We start from the raw sequence: 19,580 nt of genomic DNA, 5'->3' as shown, positions 1-19,580 counted from the left end.
ATCGGCAGAAGATCTGATGAAGGCATCTTTGGCCTGAAAAGTTAGCTGGGTTTCATCTTCTACATTTGCTGCCTGGGCTGCTGAGCTTGTTTTTATTTTGGATTCTCAGCATGTGCAGCATCTTTTTATTGTTGGTTTACTATCCCTGTTATCCAATGCCTTCAGTTTGCCAACAAGATCGTAACGTTGTGTTTCATGGAATGGCTTCCCTAAGTTTATCAGCTACACTTTTCTTTCTCTCCCTCTGACCAAGTCCCCTGGAGCCTCCTTCATCATTTCTGTCCCCTCCAGAGGTGGTTACAGAGGTGGGACAGACAAGGACGTTAAGGGATCTGGACATGAGGATAAGAATTGCTCTCTTCGTGAAGCTAAAGATATTTATGGCATTTTTGTGATAGAGACCATTCATAAGATTTCTCTTTACGCTGACGATTTACTGGTTTATATATTCAATCCTGAGGAATCTATTCCTGCCTTGCTAAAATTATTTAATGAATTTGGAGATTTTTCAGGATGTAAAATAAATTTTAGTAAAAGTGAACTGTTTCCTTTAAATTAATCTGTTTCTATATATGGTAATACTCCTTTCAAAGTCATGGATTCCTTTAGATGTTTAGGTGTTGTAATCACTAAAAAATATAAGGATCTTTATAAAGCTAATTTTGTTCCCTTGGTAGACTCTATGAAGTATTTATTTAGTAGATGGAGTCCACTTACATTTTCACTTGTTGGTCGCATCCATATAGTCAAAATGATGATTTTACCAAAATGTTTATATTTATTTCAGAATATCCCTGTTTTTCTGTAGAAGAAGTTTTTTGATCGGATTGATTCTATTGTTTTATCTTTTATTTGGAACAATAAAAGACCAAGAATTAGTAAATGTTACTTACAGAAGTTGAAAAAGGATGGAGGTCTTGCTTTGCCTAATTTAAGAACGATCGGCCAATTTGGGTAGATTTGGCATTGAAAGCTGTGAAACAGTTTTATTTAACCTCGTTATTGGGAGCTGCTTTACTTATACAATTAGCTAAAGTTGCTAATTTAAATTTATATCCTGTGATTAAGCATTCTTTACAAACTTGGCTCCAGTTCCATAATTTTTTTAATCTTAAACAATTTAAACTTTGTAGTTTAATCTATCGAAATTACTTTTTTAAGCCTCCTTTGAGTGATCCAATTTTTTTACTTTGGAAAAATAAAGGTATTAATTCTTCTCTGGATTTATTTAGAGGAGGTCGACTGATGTCTTTTGAACAATTAGTGGATAAATATTCTCTTTCATACTCACACTTTTTACAATACCTTCAAGTTAGACATTTTTTTACAAAAATATTTAAGCAATTTTCCTTGCATATTGGATGCTGACCTGTTAGATACTATTACGAGTATGAACCCTTTGATGAAGGGTTCCATTGGAAGAATTTAAGATTTACTCTTACAATGGGATAGGCGTCCTTTATTTAAGATTAAGCAAGATTGGGAAAAGGAACTTAATTTGACTTTTATGACTGAAGACTGGACGTGGATTCTGAAGTTGGTTAACTTTTCTTCGATCTGTGCTAGTCATTCACTGATTCAATTTAAAATTGTACATCATTACTATTTGACGAAGGAGAGACTGTCTAAAATATTTCCTAATGTTGATGGTTATTGTGATAGATGTAAAACTGAGACAGCTACACTGACACACGTTTTGGTCCTGTTCTATACTGGGACAATTCTGGAAGTCAGTCTTTTCTACAATTTCTAAAGCACTTAAAATTAATTTACAACCTAACAAATTAACTGTGCTTTTTGGAATAATTCATCAATATATACGCGGTATCTCTTTGTCTAACCAACCTGTTATTGCATTTGTTACATTGATAGCTAGGAGGGCCATTTTGTTGAAGTGGAAGGATACATCAGCTCCCATTTTGTCACAATGGTTCTCTCAAGTGATGCTTTGTCTTAGTTTGGAGAAAATTAGAAGTCGAACTTTTGAACCTATGTTTGATTTTGAGAAAAGATGGGGTTCGTTTGCCCGTTACTATCATTTGAGTTAATTGATAGATTTCCTCCACGATCTAATTGTAAATTTTTGTTTTTTTTTTCTTGCTGGCGGTTTGATGTTTATCTTTAGAAGCTTTTTGTATGACGCATGGCTCCGGGGTTGAACACCTAATGGGGTTTTTTTCCCTCGCTTTTTCTTGCTTAGTGGGGTTTTTTTTTCACCAAAATGTTTTCAATCTTTAAAGCAATGTTTTTTCTCTTGAGCCATTGTAAGTGTTGCCTACTTTGATGTACTATTGTTAATTTTGGATAATAATAATAATAAAAAGATTTGAAAAGAAAGAAAATAATTGCTAAACTTGTGTTGGAATCACAAGGGACTGGAGCTACACACAAAGACGCTTGGAGAACTTAGTCGGTCAGGCAGCATCTATAGAGGGAAATGAACAGTAGATATGTTGGGGCAAGGCCTTTCATAAAGTCCAGATGATAGTCTCAACCCAGATCATTGAGTACTTTTTCCCTCCGCAGATGCTGACTGACGAGTTCCACCGGCACCTTTGTGTACTGCTGTTAAATTTATGTTGTCAATGAACACAGTGTTAGGTTTGCTCCCTGTTAAAAATGTATTCAAGGATTCCTTGGGGAATGAAATGCACGCTAGCCATGATGCCTTTCCCAGTAACACTTAAGATTGTCCCAACAGGAAGACAGTACAGTTAACAGTATACCACTTGTATGACAACCTGCGATTTAAGATTGACATTCTCAGCTTGTGTTCAAATGATCAGTGAGTTCTTCCCTCTCTGTATCTCCTTCTCTTGTTCCATAACTCCCTTTACCTACTTCTTGTGTCCTTTGATGCTGGAGGTCCTTAATAATGGATGCTGCCATTCTGAGACACCACTCCTTGAAGATATCCTGGGTACCTTGTAGCCTAGTACCCAAGATGGAGATGACTAGATTTATGACCCTCTGCAGCTTCTTTCTGTCCTGTGTAGTAGCCCCCCCTCCCCCCAACTCCCATACCAGACTGTGATGCAGCCTGTCAGAATGCTCTCCACAGTACATCTATAGAAGTTTATGAGTGTTTTTGTTGACATACCAACTCTCTTTAAACTCCTAATGAAGTATAGTCGCTGTCTTACCTTCTTTATAGCTGCATTGGTATGTTGGGACAAGGTTAGGTCCTCAGAGATCTTGACACCCAGGAACATGAAACTGCTCACTCTCTCCACTTCTGATCCCTCTATGAGGATTGATATGTGTTCCTTCGTCTTACCCTTCCTGAAGACCACAATCACCTCTTTCTTCTTACTGATGTTCAGTGCAAGGTTGGTGCTGCGACACCACTCCAGTAGTTGGCATGTCTCGCTGCTGTATGTCTTCTCTTCTCCACCTGAGAGTCTACCAACGATAGTTGTATCATCAGCTAATTTATAGATGGTATTTGAGCTATGCCTAACCACATAGTCATGGGTATAGAGACAGTTGTGTAGTGGGCTAAGCACACACTCCTGAGGTGCACCAGTGTTGATCATCAGCGAGGAGGAGATATTTTCACTAATCTGCACAGTTTGTGGTCTCCAGTTTGGAAGTCAAGGATCCAATTGCAGAGGGAGGTACAGAGGCCCAGTTCTGTAATTCATCAATCAGGATTGTGGGAATGATGGTGTTAAATGCTGAGCTATAGTTGACGAACAGCATCCTGACATAGATGTCCAGTCCTTATATACTTCCATCCCCCATCAGGATGGTCTGAAAGCTCTACGCTTCTTTTTGGATTCCAGACCTAATCAGTTCCCCTCTACCACCACTCTGCTCCGTCTAGCGGAATTAGTCCTTACTCTTAATAATTTCTCCTTTGGCTCCTCCCACTTCCTCCAAACTAAAGGTGTAGCTATGGGCACCCGTATGGGTCCTAGCTATGCCTGCCTTCTTGTTGGGTTTGTGGAACAATCTATGTTCCGTGCCTATTCTGGTATCTGTCCCCCACTTTTCTTTCGCTACATCGACGACTGCATTGGCGCTGCTTCCTGCACGCATGCAGAACTCGTTGACTTTATTAACTTTGCCTCCAACTTTCACCCTGCCCTCAAGTTTACCTGCTCCCACTTGCTCCAAACTAAAGGTGTAGCTATGGGCACCCGTATGGGTCCTAGCTATGCCTGCCTTCTTGTTGGGTTTGTGGAACAATCTATGTTCCGTGCCTATTCTGGTATCTGTCCCCCACTTTTCCTTCGCTACATCGATGACTGCATTGGCGCTGCTTCCTGCACGCATGCAGAACTCGTTGACTTTATTAACTTTGCCTCCAACTTTCACCCTGCCCTCAAGTTTACCTGGTCCATTTCCGACACCTCCCTCCCCTTTCTAGATCTTTCTGTCTCTGTCTCTGGAGACAGCTTATCCACTGATGTCTACTATAAGCCTACTGACTCTCACAGCTATCTGGACTATTCCTCTTCTCACCCTGTCTCTTGCAAAAACGCCATCCCCTTCTCGCAATTCCTCCGTCTCCGCCGCATCTGCTCTCAGGATGAGGCTTTTCATTCTAGGACGAGGGAGATGTCTTCCTTTTTTAAAGAAAGGGGCTTCCCTTCCTCCACTATCAACTCTGCTCTTAAACGCATCTCCCCCATTTCATGTACATCTGCTCTCACTCCATCCTCCCACCACACCACTAGGAATAGGGTTCCCCTGGTCCTCACCTACCACCCCACCAGCCTCCGGGTCCAACATATTATTCTCCGTAACTTCCGCCACCTCCAACGGGATCCCACCACTAAGCACATCTTTCCCTCCCCCCCTCCCTCTGCATTCTGCAGGGATCGCTCCCTACACAACTCCCTTGTCCATTTGTCCCCCCCATCCCTCCCCACTGATCTCCCTCCTGGCACTTATCCGTGTAAGCGGAACAAGTGCTACACATGCCCTTACACTTCCTCCCTTACCACCATTCAGGGCCCCAAACAGTCCTTCCAGGTGAGGCATCACTTCACCTGTGAGTCGACTGGGGTGATATACTGCGTCCGGTGCTCCCGATGTGGCCTTTTATATATTGGCGAGACCCGACGCAGACTGGGAGACTGCTTTGCTGAACATCTACGCTCTGTCCGCCAGAGAAAGCAGGATCTCCCAGTGGCCACACATTTTAATTCCACATCCCATTCCCATTCTGACATGTCTATCCACGGCCTCCTCTACTGTAAAGATGAAGCCACACTCAGGTTGGAGGGACAACACCTTATATTCCGTCTGGGTAGCCTCCAACCTGATGGCATGAACATCGACTTCTCTAACTTCCACTAGTGCCCCACCTCCCCCTCATACCCCATCTGTTACTCATTTTTATGCACACATTCTTTCTCTCACTCTCCTTTTTCTCCCTCTGTCCCTCTGAATATACCTCTTGCCCATCCTCTGGGTCACACCCCCCCCCCCCTTGTCTTTCTTCCCGGACCTCCTGTCCCATGATCCTCTCGTATCCCCTTTTGCCTATCACCTGTCCAGCTCTTGGCTCTATCCCTCCCCCTCCTGTCTTCTCCTATCATTTTGGATCTCCCCCTCCCCCTCCCCCTCCAACTTTCAAATCCCTTACTCACTCTTCCTTCAGTTAGTCCTGACGAAGGGTCTCGGCCTGAAACGTCAACTGCACCTCTTCCTAGAGATGCTGCCTGGCCTGCTGTGTTCACCAGCAACTTTGATGTGTGTTGCGTGGATCCTGACATGGTTTTGTCCAGGTGACCCAAGGCCATGTGAAGAGAAATTGAGATTGCATCTGCTATTGACCTATTGTGGCAATAGGCAAATTGCAGTGGGTCCAGGTCCTTGTGGGGGTAGGAGTTCAGTCTCATGCAACCAGGCCTTCTGTTGCTATGGTTTCAACGTCTGGAAGTCTTTCTCAAGGTTCCCTCCTTCTCACGTTGTTGAGAAACACACCTTGCTCATGTTGTTTAGATTGGTTAATTGACTGGCATTCCTCTCCAATTCCCCACTTGGAGCTTAGGGAGAGCATGATTAATCTGGAAGCTCTTTCCAAGGGCTGACACAGTCTTCCTACATACAGTGGCATGCAAAAGTTTGGGCACCCCAGTCAAAATTTCTGTTACTGTGAATAGTTAAGTGAGTAGAAGATGAACTGATCTCCAAAAGTCATAAAGTTAAAGATAAAATATTCTTTTCAACATTTTTGTTTTGTACAATTTTAGAGTGAAAAAAGGAAAGGAGCAGCATGCAAAAGTTTAGGCGCCCCTAGAGATTTGAGCTCTCAGATAACTTTTACCAAGGTCTCAGACCTTAATTAGCTTGTTAGAGCTATGGCTTGTTCATAGTCATCATTTGGAAAAGCCGGGTGATACAAATTTCAAAGCTTTATAAATGCCCTGACTCCTCAAACATTGTCCCAACAATCTGCAGCCATGGGCTCCTCTAAGCAGCTGCCTAGCACTCGGAAAATTAAAATAAATGATGCCCACAAAGCAAGAGAAGGCTATAAGAAGATAGCAAAGCATTTTCAGGTAGCTGTTTACTCAATTTGTAATGTAATTAAGAAATGACATTTAACAGGAACAGTGGAGGTCAAGTTGAGGTCTGGAAGACCAAGAAAACTTTCCAAGAGAACTGCTGGTAGGATTTCTAGAAAGGCAAATCAAAACCCCCGTATGACTGCAAAAGACCTTCAGGAAGATTTAGCAGACTCTGGAGTGGTGGTGCACTGTTCTACTGTGCAGCGACACCTGCACAAATATGACCTTCATGGAAGAGTCAGAAGAAAACCGCTCCTGTGTCCTCACCACAAAATTTAGCGTCAGAAGTTTGCAAAGGAATATCTAAACAAGCCTGATGCATTTTGGAAACAAGTCCTGTGGACTGATGAAATTAAAATAGAACTTTTTGGCTGCAATGAGCAAAGGTATGTTTGGAGAAAAAAGGGTGCAGAATTCCATGAAAAGAACACCTCTCCAACTGTTAAGCACAGGGCTGGATCAATCATGCTTTGGGCTTGTGTTGCAGCCAGTGGCAAAGGGAACATTCACTGGTAGAGGGAAGAATGAATTCCATTAAATACTAGCAAATTCTGGAAGCAAACATCACACCATCTGTAAAAATGCTGAAGTTGAAAAGAGGATGGCTTCTACAACAAGATAATGATCACATCTCAAAATCCACAATGGACTACCTCAAGAGGCACAAGCTGAAGGTTTTGCCATGGCACTCACAGTCCCCCGAGCTAAACATCATCGAAAATCTGTGGATAGACCTCAAAAGAGCAGTGCGTGCAAGACAGCCCAAGAATCTCACAGAACTAGAAGCCTTTTGCAAGGCAGAATGGGCGGAAATCCTCCAAACAAGAATTGAAAGACTGTTAGCTGGCTGCAGAAAACGTTTACAAGCTGTGATACTTGCCAAAGGGGGTGTTACTACCATGCAGGATGCCCAAACTTTTGCTTCGGGCCCTTTTCCCTTTTTGTTATTTTGAAACTGTAAAAGGTGGAACTAAAAAAGTAATCTTGCTTAAAATATTAAAGAAATGTGTCATCTTTAACTTTATGCCATTTGGAAATCAGGTCATCTTTTACTCGCTTAGCTATTCACAGTAACAAATTTTGACCGGGGTGCCCAAACTTTTGCATGCCACTGTATATTGACTACACATAGCACTGAGATGCAGAAGCCATGTGTTTCCCAAACCATGAGATGTTATCTGCAGGGCAGTGAGAAAGTGCTTCAGCACCTGTTCACTCGCAAAAGTTTTTTCCATATTTAAGTCGGCATTTGACAGCTATAAATTCAGAACTGCTCCAGAGCAGCTCTCGATCTTAAGCTAAGTAGTTCCATTTAAAAAGCTAAGCTGCAAAATATTTACAGACACGAGAGAGTGTAAGTACGGGAAAGCTGGGTAGTCGAAGTCCCAATTCCTGCAAGTATGAATCCGCTGGGAAACTGCCTTCTTGGAATTAAAAGACAGTATGTGTATGGTTGGGAGAAAGGGGACTTGTTTTGCTGTTGTTATCTTGTTGCTTTTGTGTTCTGTGTTGTTCCGCTGAGCATGGTGGGGCCAGACTGGGTGATGACACTTGTGGGCTTTCCCCAGCACATTCTCGGCTGTGTTGCTTGTTAGCGTAAATGACATATTTCCCTATATGTTTCGATGTACACATAATAAATCAACTTGATTATGGAATCTGCACCTGTCTAGGTACTATATCCAATGCGGAACTTTGGTGACCATGGTTTTCCATATAGGTCTATCCTTCGTTTTTCTGATGACTTCCATTTCCTTGATGTGTAGCCACCTGGCTAGGCTTTTGATGTACATAAGCCAAGGTCTTCCTCTAAGTTTGTTCCCCTCAGTCTTTCCAGAGAGTATGAGTTTTTCTAGTTCATCTTTCCACATGATGTGTCCTTAGGAATCTGAGTTGTCTTTCTCTTATTGTTGGTATGAGTGATCGAACTGCTTGGGCTCTTCTGAGAACTTCTTCATTTGATGTGTGTGTGGTGGATGATATTTTTAACATTCTCCTATAGAACCATAATTCAGCTGCTTCTAGTCTCTTTTCCATTGCTGGAGAAATGGTCCAGCATTCACTTCCACAAATCAGGATAGAATAAATGTAGCACTGCAGTATTCTGTTTTTAGTGTACATGCTCATCTTTCTGTCTGTTAATGGAATCTGCAGCAGTACAAAATATTCAAAGCTGATAGATTTACCTAGTTTTAATTCTTCAGTGTAGTGCAAAATCTTTTTATTGCGATATCGCACCCAAATGAACTGGTTTGAAAATTTTGCGGTGAAAGCTTGCTACAGTCCTGCCATGCGAGTCTGTAATCTGACCACCATCTCCCCCAAATACTCGCTGTGGGAAAGAACGTAAAAACTTCCTCTGCCTTATGGATGAGCAGCCTCATTCCCATTTCGCATAGGACATTTCCAGTACCTGTACCATAACATGTTGTTAGATGTAGCTTTACCGGCACTTGTACCTTTTTCATGAAATTAATTTAAAATCAATTCTCTAAGGACTCAGTTAAACTGGCAATTGGGGTAATACAATCTACTGGAGGAACTCTGTGGTCGAGCAGCATCTATGAGAGGAAAGGAATTGTTGGGTCGAAGTACAGCATCAGGACTAATGCTTGGTAATTTCTCATCATGTGCTTTATTTCTGTTCCCAAGGAAAATAAGTCAGCTTTAAATACACTGCAAAATGGTCATACCATACCATTTAGTAGCTCAGAGACAATGTGTTTAAGGATATGGGACACGTGATTCCTGGTGGAATACTTATGATAAAGCAGGAAACAAAAAGCAGGTTACTCAAGTCTGGATTAAGCTGTATGTGCATGTGGGGGTGGGGGTTGTATTTTGGTAATCTAACCAGGCCCTATGTGTTCCGGCCATCTACAGAGTGGAATTTATTTGTCAAGGTACAGCTGTTCCCACAGTTTTCCTGTGTAGAATCTGATTGTTTGGTCGTCATTCATTCTGAATGAGCAGATTTAACAGATTACACTAGCCAGGGCTTGCCAGAACTTCTCTTGGAGGACAGCACAACATGTTCCTGCAGTGGAGGTCACTGGAATGCCTGCTTCCAACTGCCCACTTTGTTCAACAACCCCAATTTCTCCACATTAACTGCCATATTTGTCTGGTTCTTCCAATTCTTCTTTGCAACTTGGAAAATAAATTTCTCATTTTTGCTTGCCCCTTTTCGTTAATGTTCTAAAAACTGGTCACAGAGAGTGCTTAGGGATGGGAGACTCTGCTGATGTTGAAGTCTAGAGCCAGAAACAAACTGCTGGAGGAGCTCGGCAGGTCATACAGCACCTTTGGGGGGGGGCGCGGGGGGGGGTTGTGGAATTGTCCGTGTTTTGTGTTAACGCCCTGCATCAAGGCTGAATGTGGAGAGGTATTGGGGTGGGATAGGAGGGTGTGACAGGTTGATCGAGAGTGACAGGCTGATGCCCCAGGGTCAGGGGTAAGAGAGGGGGAGGGACAGAGAGACCTAGGCATCTGGGTTATAGGTGGAAGCAGATAAGAAAAGAAAATGAAAATGTTTAGACAGTCAAAAAGTTTATTACTCTTGCATTTTGATTAACCTTCAGAAATTCCAAAGGCTGATCCTTAAATTCTGGAAATTTGAGTGTATTCACGGAAGTGTTGGGAATGGCAGTTATGTTGGATCAGTCCTGATGGAATCAGTGGGCAGGAAGGTGGGAAGAAGACTATTCTTTTGTCAGTCCTCCTGCTGCCCCATTATGACAAAAATAAGATTTCTGTCGACATGAATTCCATTCAATCAGCAATCTGGGTTTTTGATCCTGGCCAGATTTTTGGAATATTTAGCTAAGTGTGATATATTTGTACTGTATATAATAATAACAATATCAAGCACTATTCCTTCAAATTATGTAGTTTAAAGTGTTTTGTAATGGAATAAAGTGCAAACATAAAAATAAAAGACAAATGACATTAGTTAAATAAATAAGTTTTGGCTGGCTTTTAAAAGTGTCATCTTGAGCCTATATCCCTTATAGTTTTAGGTATTAAGTTCCACAGTTTAGAAACAGTTCTGAAAAAGCTGACCTGTGAATTATCTTTTGAGGGAGATTGCTTAAGTTTAAGAGACTGACAGAAATATAGAAAGACCAAACCATACATGTAAGTTTTATAAGACGTTGGTGAGGCCTAATTTGGAGTATTGTCTACAGTTCTGGTCAGCCACCTACAGGAAAGAGATCAATAAAATTGAAAGATTACAGAGAAAATTTAAAGGATGTTTTAGGACTGGAGGACCTGAGTTATATGGAAAGGTTGAATTGGTTAAGACTTTATTCCCTGGAGCAGAGGAGAATGAGGGGTGACCACTTAGAGGTAGACAAAGTTATGAGAGGTGGGTAAATGCAAGCAGGCTTTTTCCACTGAGGTTGAGTGATACTAGATCTAGAGATCATGGGTTAAGAGTGAAAGGTGAAATACTTAAGAGGATAACTTCACTCAGAGGGTGGTGAGAGTGTGAAATGAGCTGCCAGCAGAAGTGGTGGATGTGGATTTGAGTGTAACATTTAAGAGAAATTTGGACAAATACGTGGGTGGGACAGGTTTGAAGGGCTATGCATGTCAATAGGACTCGGAGAAATAGTAATTTGACATGGACTAGATGGGCCAAAGGGCCTGTTTCTGTGCTGTAGTGCTCTATAACTCTAAAGCTTTTATTTTGTGATGAAAGGATGTCACCTTTCCTTACCTCTTCAATCTATTGATTCAGATTAGTTTATTGTCATATACTCTGCTATAGTACTCTGATTCTATGTGTGATGTGGTCACTGGTTGTTAGTATTTGATAAGGAATCAGTGCTGGTTCTGATATGCTTTGGTATCTTGTGGATTTTAGTATGGTATTCACCAGAACACAAGATAACAGGAGCAGGAGTAGGCTACTCACACCCTCACGCCTGTCCCACCATTCAGTACGATTGTGGCAGGTCTGCGCTGGCATCATCTCCTCTTCCCTGCCAGCTCAGTTGTTTGCTTTCAAATATTTATCTGTCTCCGTCTCAAATTTCATATCTGATGATCTGGTTTTCACTACCCTAGGGAGCAGTGAATTCCAGAGATTCACCAGCCCCTGAGAGGAGCGTTGCACAGTCTTCAGAACAACAAGTAACAATAGAAACAAACACGGTTAGAGATCCAAGGGTCCAGTTGCAGTGTGCATGTAGAACACTATTGTCACAGAGGGAGCAGCCTGGGATGTTTGTGTGTAAGTCAGTCACGTGTGGGATGCAAATGTTAAGTAAGCAAGGAATAGTTATTAGTTTGTAATAAAATCTGTACCTATTCTGAAGCCTATTGTACTTGGAGTTTCTAAAGACAAATTCATCATCTGTAAAGGGCAACGATCACTAATTGTAGATCTAGTAGACTGTTGAGCTGTTTGAAGTCCCAGGTTAGGGTGTCAACATCTCTAACCTGGGCCCAACATATTGACGTATTTATGAAGAAGGCATGCTAGTCGCTTTTCTCGATAGGTGTTTGAGGAATTTTGGTGCGTTACCAAATACTCTTGCGAAATTCTACAGATGTACCATGGAGAGCATTCTAACTGGTTGCATCACCGTCTGCTACAGAGGAGCCGCTGCGCAAGATTGGGAGATTGTAAACACAGCCAGCTCCTTCGTGAGCAATGCCTCATAAAGAAATCATCTGTCAAGAAGGACCCTTAATACGAAGACATGCTCTCCTCTTATTACTACCATCAGGGAGGCGATAAAGGAAAACACTCACTCAACGTTTAGGTACAGCTCCTTCCCCTCCAGCAGCAGACTTATGTACGATCCATGAATATTACCTCAATAATTTTGGTCTCTTTAGAACAAATATATATAGACACACACACATTCCCACCCCTTATGGGAGGTGTGTATTTTCCCCTTAGTCACAGGTCCTCCACCAGAGGCCTGGGAGCTAAGGGGTTTGGCGTAGTATCCTTGTCGTTCCTAGTAGTACGCTCTTCTGGACTGAGATCTCAGATTTTGTTCCTGGGTTTTGTTGTAGCCACTCTCCCAGTCCAGGTGACACAGCTCCAAGTGCTCCTATCACCACCATGATTACTCTGGCTTTAACCTTCTCCATCCTTTCTGTCTGCTCTTTCAAGTCCTGGTATTTCTCCAACTTCTCATATTCTTTCTTCCTGATGTTACTGTCATTTGGGGTTGCCACATATATGTATGTATATGTGTGTATGAGTGTGTGTGTGTGTACACATACACACACACACATATATATATAGTATGTGGATATATATATGTTTATATTTTTATTATAAGTTACAGTATATTTTATGTATTGCAATGTACTGCAAAATAACAGATTCCATAACATATGTCAGTGATAATAAACCTGGTTCTGATGATGCCTCATATGTCAAACATCATTATCTGACATCACCAAGAGGTGGCTTCTGAGATTTGGTAAGACGTCTATGCCTTCCATGGTCTTGCTGTGAACCTTCGTTGTAGGAGAAGGTGCATTGCAGTAGCGATCCCTTGCCTTGTGGCATGCACTCTCGTGCTACAGGGAATGGATGGTGAATGCTTGGAGATGGCCTCCAAAGTTGTTTAAATACACACATCATCGACATTCCACAGTCTCTCCGCAGAGGTTCAAGTGGCCTTGATTCTTGGTGTATCAGCGCTGTTGGTTAAGTATTTTCCCGTGCATTTTGAAGATCAGCTCTGCAAGGGAACAATCACCAGTGTTGTCTCCCAGACTAATATCCACAGCATTGTAGCCCTAGTCACACAGAGGTCTGCTGGGCATTCCTTATCGTTGGCATCTATGGTACCGGCAGGCACTCTGTTCTGAGTTTAAGGGGACTCGGAGGGTGGTTAGAGTGTGGAAAAAAGATGCCAACAGAAGCACTGGATGGTGTTTCAATTGCAACGTTTAAGAGACGTTTGGATAAGTATTTGGATGGGATGAGTATGGAGGGCTCTAGTCCTAGTGCAGATCAGTGAAACTAAGCAGAGAAGTGGGTCAGTATGGAGTAACTGCCTGAAGGGCCTGCTTCTACCCTGTACTGTTCTGTTCTTTTTGCTTTCCGTAAGTGTCTTTAGCCCTGCCAAGCAACTGGAGTCTAGGCAGCCTTGGGATAATTTGTGTTTCCTCTCTCCATCGGGGAGTGTTTGGTGAAAGAGCTGGAACACAGGAACTGCCTTCAGCAATGGAACCATGTCCTTAATGGGAGACAATATGTTCTGCCTCATTTTCCAGTCACAAACCGTACACCGCACTCCCCCTCCACCACCCCCGCCGCCCCCCCGCCCCCGCCAGAACAATTTTGTGGGAAGCAGTCAGTACAGGGATCAGGATGAGGATAATCTCTCCAGAGGCAGGGCTTGTCCTTTCTTGTTACGTTGGCACTCGGAGGAAACCTGCACCCGGACTATAGCTCTCCATACCCCTCCCATCCATGTACTTGTCCAAACTTCCCGTAAGTACTGCCATCAAGCCCACATCCACCACTTCCACTATCAGCTTGATCCACACTCTCACCACCCTCTGATGTTCCCTTTAAATATCTCACTTTATATTCTGGGGGGTCCACACTTGTATCATGGTGGGCAGAGCCCCTGTCTCACAACTCCAGTGACCTGGATTCAATCCTTATCTTGGGCGTTGTCTGCGTGGAGTTTACATGCTCTTCCTGTGACCATACAGGCTACCTGCAGGTGCTCTGTTTTCTTCCTATATCCCAAAGGCATGCAGGTCAATAAATTGTCCCTAGTGTGTACCTGAGGGGGGTGGGGGATGTAGAATCTGGGGCAAGGGAAAGCTGATGGGAATGTGGGGAGAATAAATGACAATGAAATTGGTGTAAATGTGTGGATTCGAAGGGCTGAAGGGCGTGTTTCTGTGCTGTTTGACTCAATCGCTCGAGAATGTTGTGCAAGGTTTTGAGGTCTCTTCGTTGGACTGTTTTCTACTGCTCAAGGTCCTGTAGATCCTGGTCAGATTTGTGAGCAGTCCATTAGGGCTGGAGGATGTTCTACAAGATATTTTCCTGCTCAGCCCCCTCCCCAACTTAAGCAACAGTTTAAGTTTGAAAATGTATAAAAGGTTTACAGCATTGATTTTTCATTGCTGACTCATTTCGGTATTTTTGTGGCTGGCATTTGGGTGGTTTCATTTCAACAAGTTGGAGTCCAATTGCTTTGGAACTGCTCATAGTATGATGCACGAAACAGGCACTTTGATCGTATGCCTGCGTCCTAGACAAGGCAGAACAGTCCTTCAGCCAGTGGCTCGTCTTTGTGTATGAGTCTCAACAGCAAGCAGCATAGGGACAATTTCAGGGCATTGGTAATTGCCAACTAACAATCGCCCACAATCAGAACCCCTTCTGAGACCTCAGCACAGCTCCGATCACACCTTTGTCTTCGGAATTCTTGAAGAAACAGTGAAGTATTGTTTCTAGAAGCCTACAGATCAATGGGGTTAGTGAGGTTAACCATAAGGCATTTGACCAGAATTAGACCATTCAAGCAATCATGTTCCATCATAGCTGAATTATTATCCCTCTCAATTCCATTCTCCTGCCTTCTTCCTGTAACTTTAACACCCTGACTAATCAAGAACCTATCAACCTCCGCTTTAACTATACTCGATCACCTAGCATGAACTTACAGGTTGAGTCAGTGGGAAGGAAGTGAATTGCAATGTTAGCATTCATTTCAAGGAGACTGGAATATAAAAGTAAAATGTAATGCTAAGGTTTTATAAGACATTAGTCAGGCCACCTTTGGAGTTTTGGGCCCTTTGTCTAATAAAAAGGATATGCTAGCATTGGAGAGAGTCCAGAGGAGGTTTATGAGAATGATCCGGGGAATGAAAGGGTTAATGTATGATGCCTTTGGGCCTGTACTCACTGGAGTTTAGAAGCATGAGGAGGAATTAAATTGAAACCAATTGAATATTGAAAGGCCTAGACACTGGATGTGGAGAGGATGTTTCTAATAGTGAGAGGGCTGAGGATATCTTTTTAGTCAGAAGGTGGTGAATCTGTGGAATTCATTTCCACAAATGACTGTGGAGCTACAGATTCTACATCTATATGTATTTGCTGTGGTGTGTCAGTCAGGGTGTGACATGCAACAAGAACAACAGTCAACATTTATTAAAAATTACACTTAGAAGTCCATATCTATTCTTTAATCATTAACTGTATTTTTATATTACTTAACTTTATTTCTGCATCCTGCACATCATACAAATGCAAACATCTATCCAAGCCCCAAATTTTCTCCTTTAAGTCTTTCTTTAAACTCTCTATTGTGTAATAATGTCTTCCTTTTCCCCACTGCCCTCATTCAGAGGGGTAGGGTATCCCTAGCAAGGCCAGCATTAATTGCCCATCCTGAACTGCACCTGTGAAGGCTGTGTTCAATGGCTGCATTTCTCTACAAAGCAGCCCGTGCATGTAATGGGTTCCCACTGCACTGTTAAAGAGCCAGCACGCTGATAAAACAGTGATGTATTACTTGGAACAGAATTTATAGCTTGCTCTTTCACTTCCAGTTGGTTGAAGAGGTGGGTTTAGGAATCCTGTTAGGATAACTTTATGAATGGTACACATCAGAGGCCAGTCACATCTGTGGTGGAGAGAGCATACATTCAAAGCAGGTGGGTTAAAACCTGTTTTGAATGTTGCTGGAGTTGCAGTAAGTTGAGGGTTTCATCGCTCTATAGAACATAACAACACAATACAGGCCCTTCAGCCCACAATGTTGTGCTGATTTTTAACCTACACTAAGGTCATTCTAACCCTTCCCTCCGACATTTTTCGATCATCCATGAGCCTTTCTAAGAGTTTTTTTAAATGCCCTTAATGTATCAGCCTCTATCAAACCCTCTAGCACACTGTTCCACACACTCATGACTCTGCTAAAACCTACCTCTGACTTTCATCCAATTACCTTAAAGTTATATCCCCTCTCCTGCCTTGTTTTTGTTTATATTCATTCGAGTTGTGGTCTTTATGGGCTGAGCCGGCATTTAGTTGGCTGTCCCGAGATGCCCTGGAGAAGGTGATGCTGAGCTGCCTTCTTGAACCACTGCAGTCCTTGAGGTGTGGGTGTACTCACAGTGCTGTTAGGGAGGGAGTTTTGACCCTGTGATGGTGAAGAATCAGTGATATGTTTCAAGGTCAGGATGGTGTGTGACTTCCAGCCGGTGGTGTTCCCTGTGCTTTTACTGTCCCTGTCCTTCCAGCTGGTAGAGGTGGTGGGTTTGGAAGATGCTGTCTAAAGAGTCTGGGGGAGTTGCTGCAGTGCATCCTGCAGACGGTACACACTGCTGACACTGTGTGCTGGTGATGGAGTGAGTGAGTGAGTGGTTGTGGATAGAGTGACTATTGATAAGGCTGCATTGTGTTGTATGGTGCCCAGTGTTGTTGATCTTGCTCTTATCCAGGTGAAGGGTGAAGGGCTTTGGGGTATCAGGGGGTGGGTTGCCCAAGCAGTGATTTGCTGTTGTAGTCATTGTATACATCCGGGGCCCAGATGAGTGTGTCATCATGGTAACCATGCCACGATAGAATAGCACAATGGGCCTAATCTTAAAGCCTGGAACGTGAACCCAAAATTTCATAGCATTAGCTGGGCTGCTTAATTTCAGCTCATAACAACACTATTATAATTATTGTGACCACGAAGCCCTCAGGTTTTTCCAAAGAGTAATCTGATTTCCTCACACCCTTTTGTAGATGGAAATCTGCTCCCCCCACCCACCCCCACAAGCCTCAAAGTGACTGAAGACACGAGTCACCGCAGTTGTTCCTAGGTACCTTCTAGGGCCAGGCTGGGATTTCGAGACAGCTGAGCCAGGTCAGTGAATCGCACATCCTGTGAATGAGCATTTAAAGAGTGGGCCATCGGTCAGCCTTTCACTCTTGTGGGTGGCTGTTGCCCAGCAGTCGGGTGTGGTTTGCACCTCATATCTGGAGAACGTGGAAAGGAAGCAGGCATTTCAACTATTAGGATCATTCTTAGCAGAGGGGGTGGGAGTGCTGGTATTCAGAACAGATTTCAAACAGAAGCTGGGTGGGATCGCACACGGGTTATCAGGCATTTGCCCTGGCCTATAGCCATGAATCTGGTGGAAGTGTCTCTGTGTGAATTAACTACCCACAGGGAGCCACCCCTCTATTAAACAGAACTACCAGAGTGTGCTGTCAATCCAGCCATTAATGCTTGTGTTTAATCAGGCCTAGCACACTGTGTTGGGAAGTAACACAGAGCAGAGGCAAGAAGCGGTGATCACTCGCTCGGGCTGGAGGTGGTCGGAGTTCTGTGGTGATGGGGTGGCGATCAAGGGACCAGGAAACTCCTGTCAGTCATTAGGGCCCAGTTTGTGGAGGATTTGGGACTAATTTTTGATCTTGCATTCCCCCTCCCTTTGTCTGTTCAGCTAGGCTGTGGTTTCCGCCCTTCCTCACTCAGGGGGTCAGCAATTAGGTCCTGGTAATAACTTCAGCAGTCTTAGTCATTTCATTACCAGTGATTACTATCAGGATGCAGCAGTATGTGATTAGCTCCGCGTCCAGATGTCTCACAGGAGATTGGGGGTGGGGGTGGGAGTGGGAGGGCCTCGAGTGCAAGAAGCAGTCAGATAGCCATATTTTTCTCACTGGTATACGTTGACTTTGTTAGAATGTTGAACCCCTTCTCCCATGGCTCTGCTGCTTGGGAATCTGATGTGCCACTGACAGGATATAGTTGAATTGAATTGACTTTATTCTTGCATCCTTCTTACATACATGAGGAATAAAAATCTTTATGTTACGTCTCCATCACAATGTGCAATCATAATCATTTATAATAAATAGAACAGTTGATGTAACATAGAAATACACACAAATCAGCGTGAGTTCATCGGTCTGATGGCCTGGTGGAAGAAGCTGTCCCGGAGCCTGTTGGTCCTGACTTTTATGCTGTGGTACCGTTTCCCGGATGGTAGCAGCTGGAATAGATTGTGGTTGGGGTGACTCGGGTCCCCAGTGATCCTACCGGCCCTTTTTACACACCTGTCTTTGTAAATGTCCTGAATCATGGGAAGTTCATAACTACAGATGTGCTGGGCTGTCCACACCACTCTCTGCAGAGTCCTGTGATTAGAGGAGGTACAGTTCCCATACCAGGCAGTGATGCAGCCAGTCAGCATGCTCTCAATTGCTCCCCTGTAGAAAGTTCTTAGGATCTGGGGGCCCATACCAAACTTCCTCAACTGTCTGAGGTGAAAGAGGCACTGCTGTGCCTTTTTCACCACACAGCTGGTGTGTACAGACCATGTGAGTTCCTCGGTGATGTGGATGCCGAGGAACTTAAAGCTGTTCACCCTCTCAACCCCAGATCCATTGATGTCAATAGGGGTTAGCCCATCTCCATTCCTCCCGTAGTCCACAACCTGCTCCTTTGTTTTTGCGACATTGCGGGAGAGGTTGTTTTCTTGACACGACTGTATAAGAGAGATGACTTCTTCTCTGTAGGCTGCCTCATTATTGTTCGAGATTAATAACGATCAATCAATGTAGTGTAGTTTAATTAGCAGATTAGACCTGTGGTGGCAATACAGTCATGGGTATACAGGGAGTAATGGAGGGGACTTAGTACACAGCCCTGAGGGGCTCCTGTATTGAGAGTCAGAGGGTTGGAGGTGAAGGAGCCCACTCTTGCAACCTGCCAGCGATCTGACAGGAAGTCCAGGATCCGGCTGCACACGGCAGGGTCAAGGCCAAGGTCTCTGAGGTTCCTGCCGAGCCTGGATGGAATTATGGTGTTGAATGCTGAACTGTAGTCCAAGAACAGCATTCTCACATAAGCACCCTTCTTCTCCAGATGTGTAAGGACGGTTTGTGGAGCAGTGGCTATTGCATCGTCTGTCAATTGGTTGTGCCAGTAGGCAAATTGTAGGGGGTCCAGTTTGGGTGGCAGCAAGCTGCAGATGTAATCCTTGACCAGCCTATCAAAGCATTTGCTTATTATTGAGGTAAGTGCGACAGGACGCCAGTCATGTTACGTT

General features: G+C 43.5%; 1 protein-coding gene across 16 annotated transcripts in view; it reads left to right on the top strand.

Annotated features, from left to right (window-relative positions):
* Positions 1-19,580, top strand: part of mtss1lb (MTSS I-BAR domain containing 2b) — a 190,708-nt gene that overhangs the window by 91,838 nt on the left and 79,290 nt on the right. Inside the window, exon 5 of one of the 16 annotated variants that reach the window (XM_063066626.1) lies at positions 17,266-17,386. The exons of the other annotated variants lie outside the window; for them this stretch is intronic. The gene's annotated coding sequence lies outside the window, so the exon portion shown is untranslated. The remainder of the gene's footprint in view (positions 1-17,265; positions 17,387-19,580) is intronic. 16 annotated transcript variants of the gene reach the window in all.

Source organism: Mobula hypostoma, chromosome 14 (assembly GCF_963921235.1).
Source record: "Mobula hypostoma chromosome 14, sMobHyp1.1, whole genome shotgun sequence".
NCBI lineage: Eukaryota > Metazoa > Chordata > Chondrichthyes > Myliobatiformes > Myliobatidae > Mobula > Mobula hypostoma.
The sequence above is the reverse complement of the archived record's forward strand: the minus strand, read 5'-3'. Positions and strand labels throughout refer to the sequence as shown.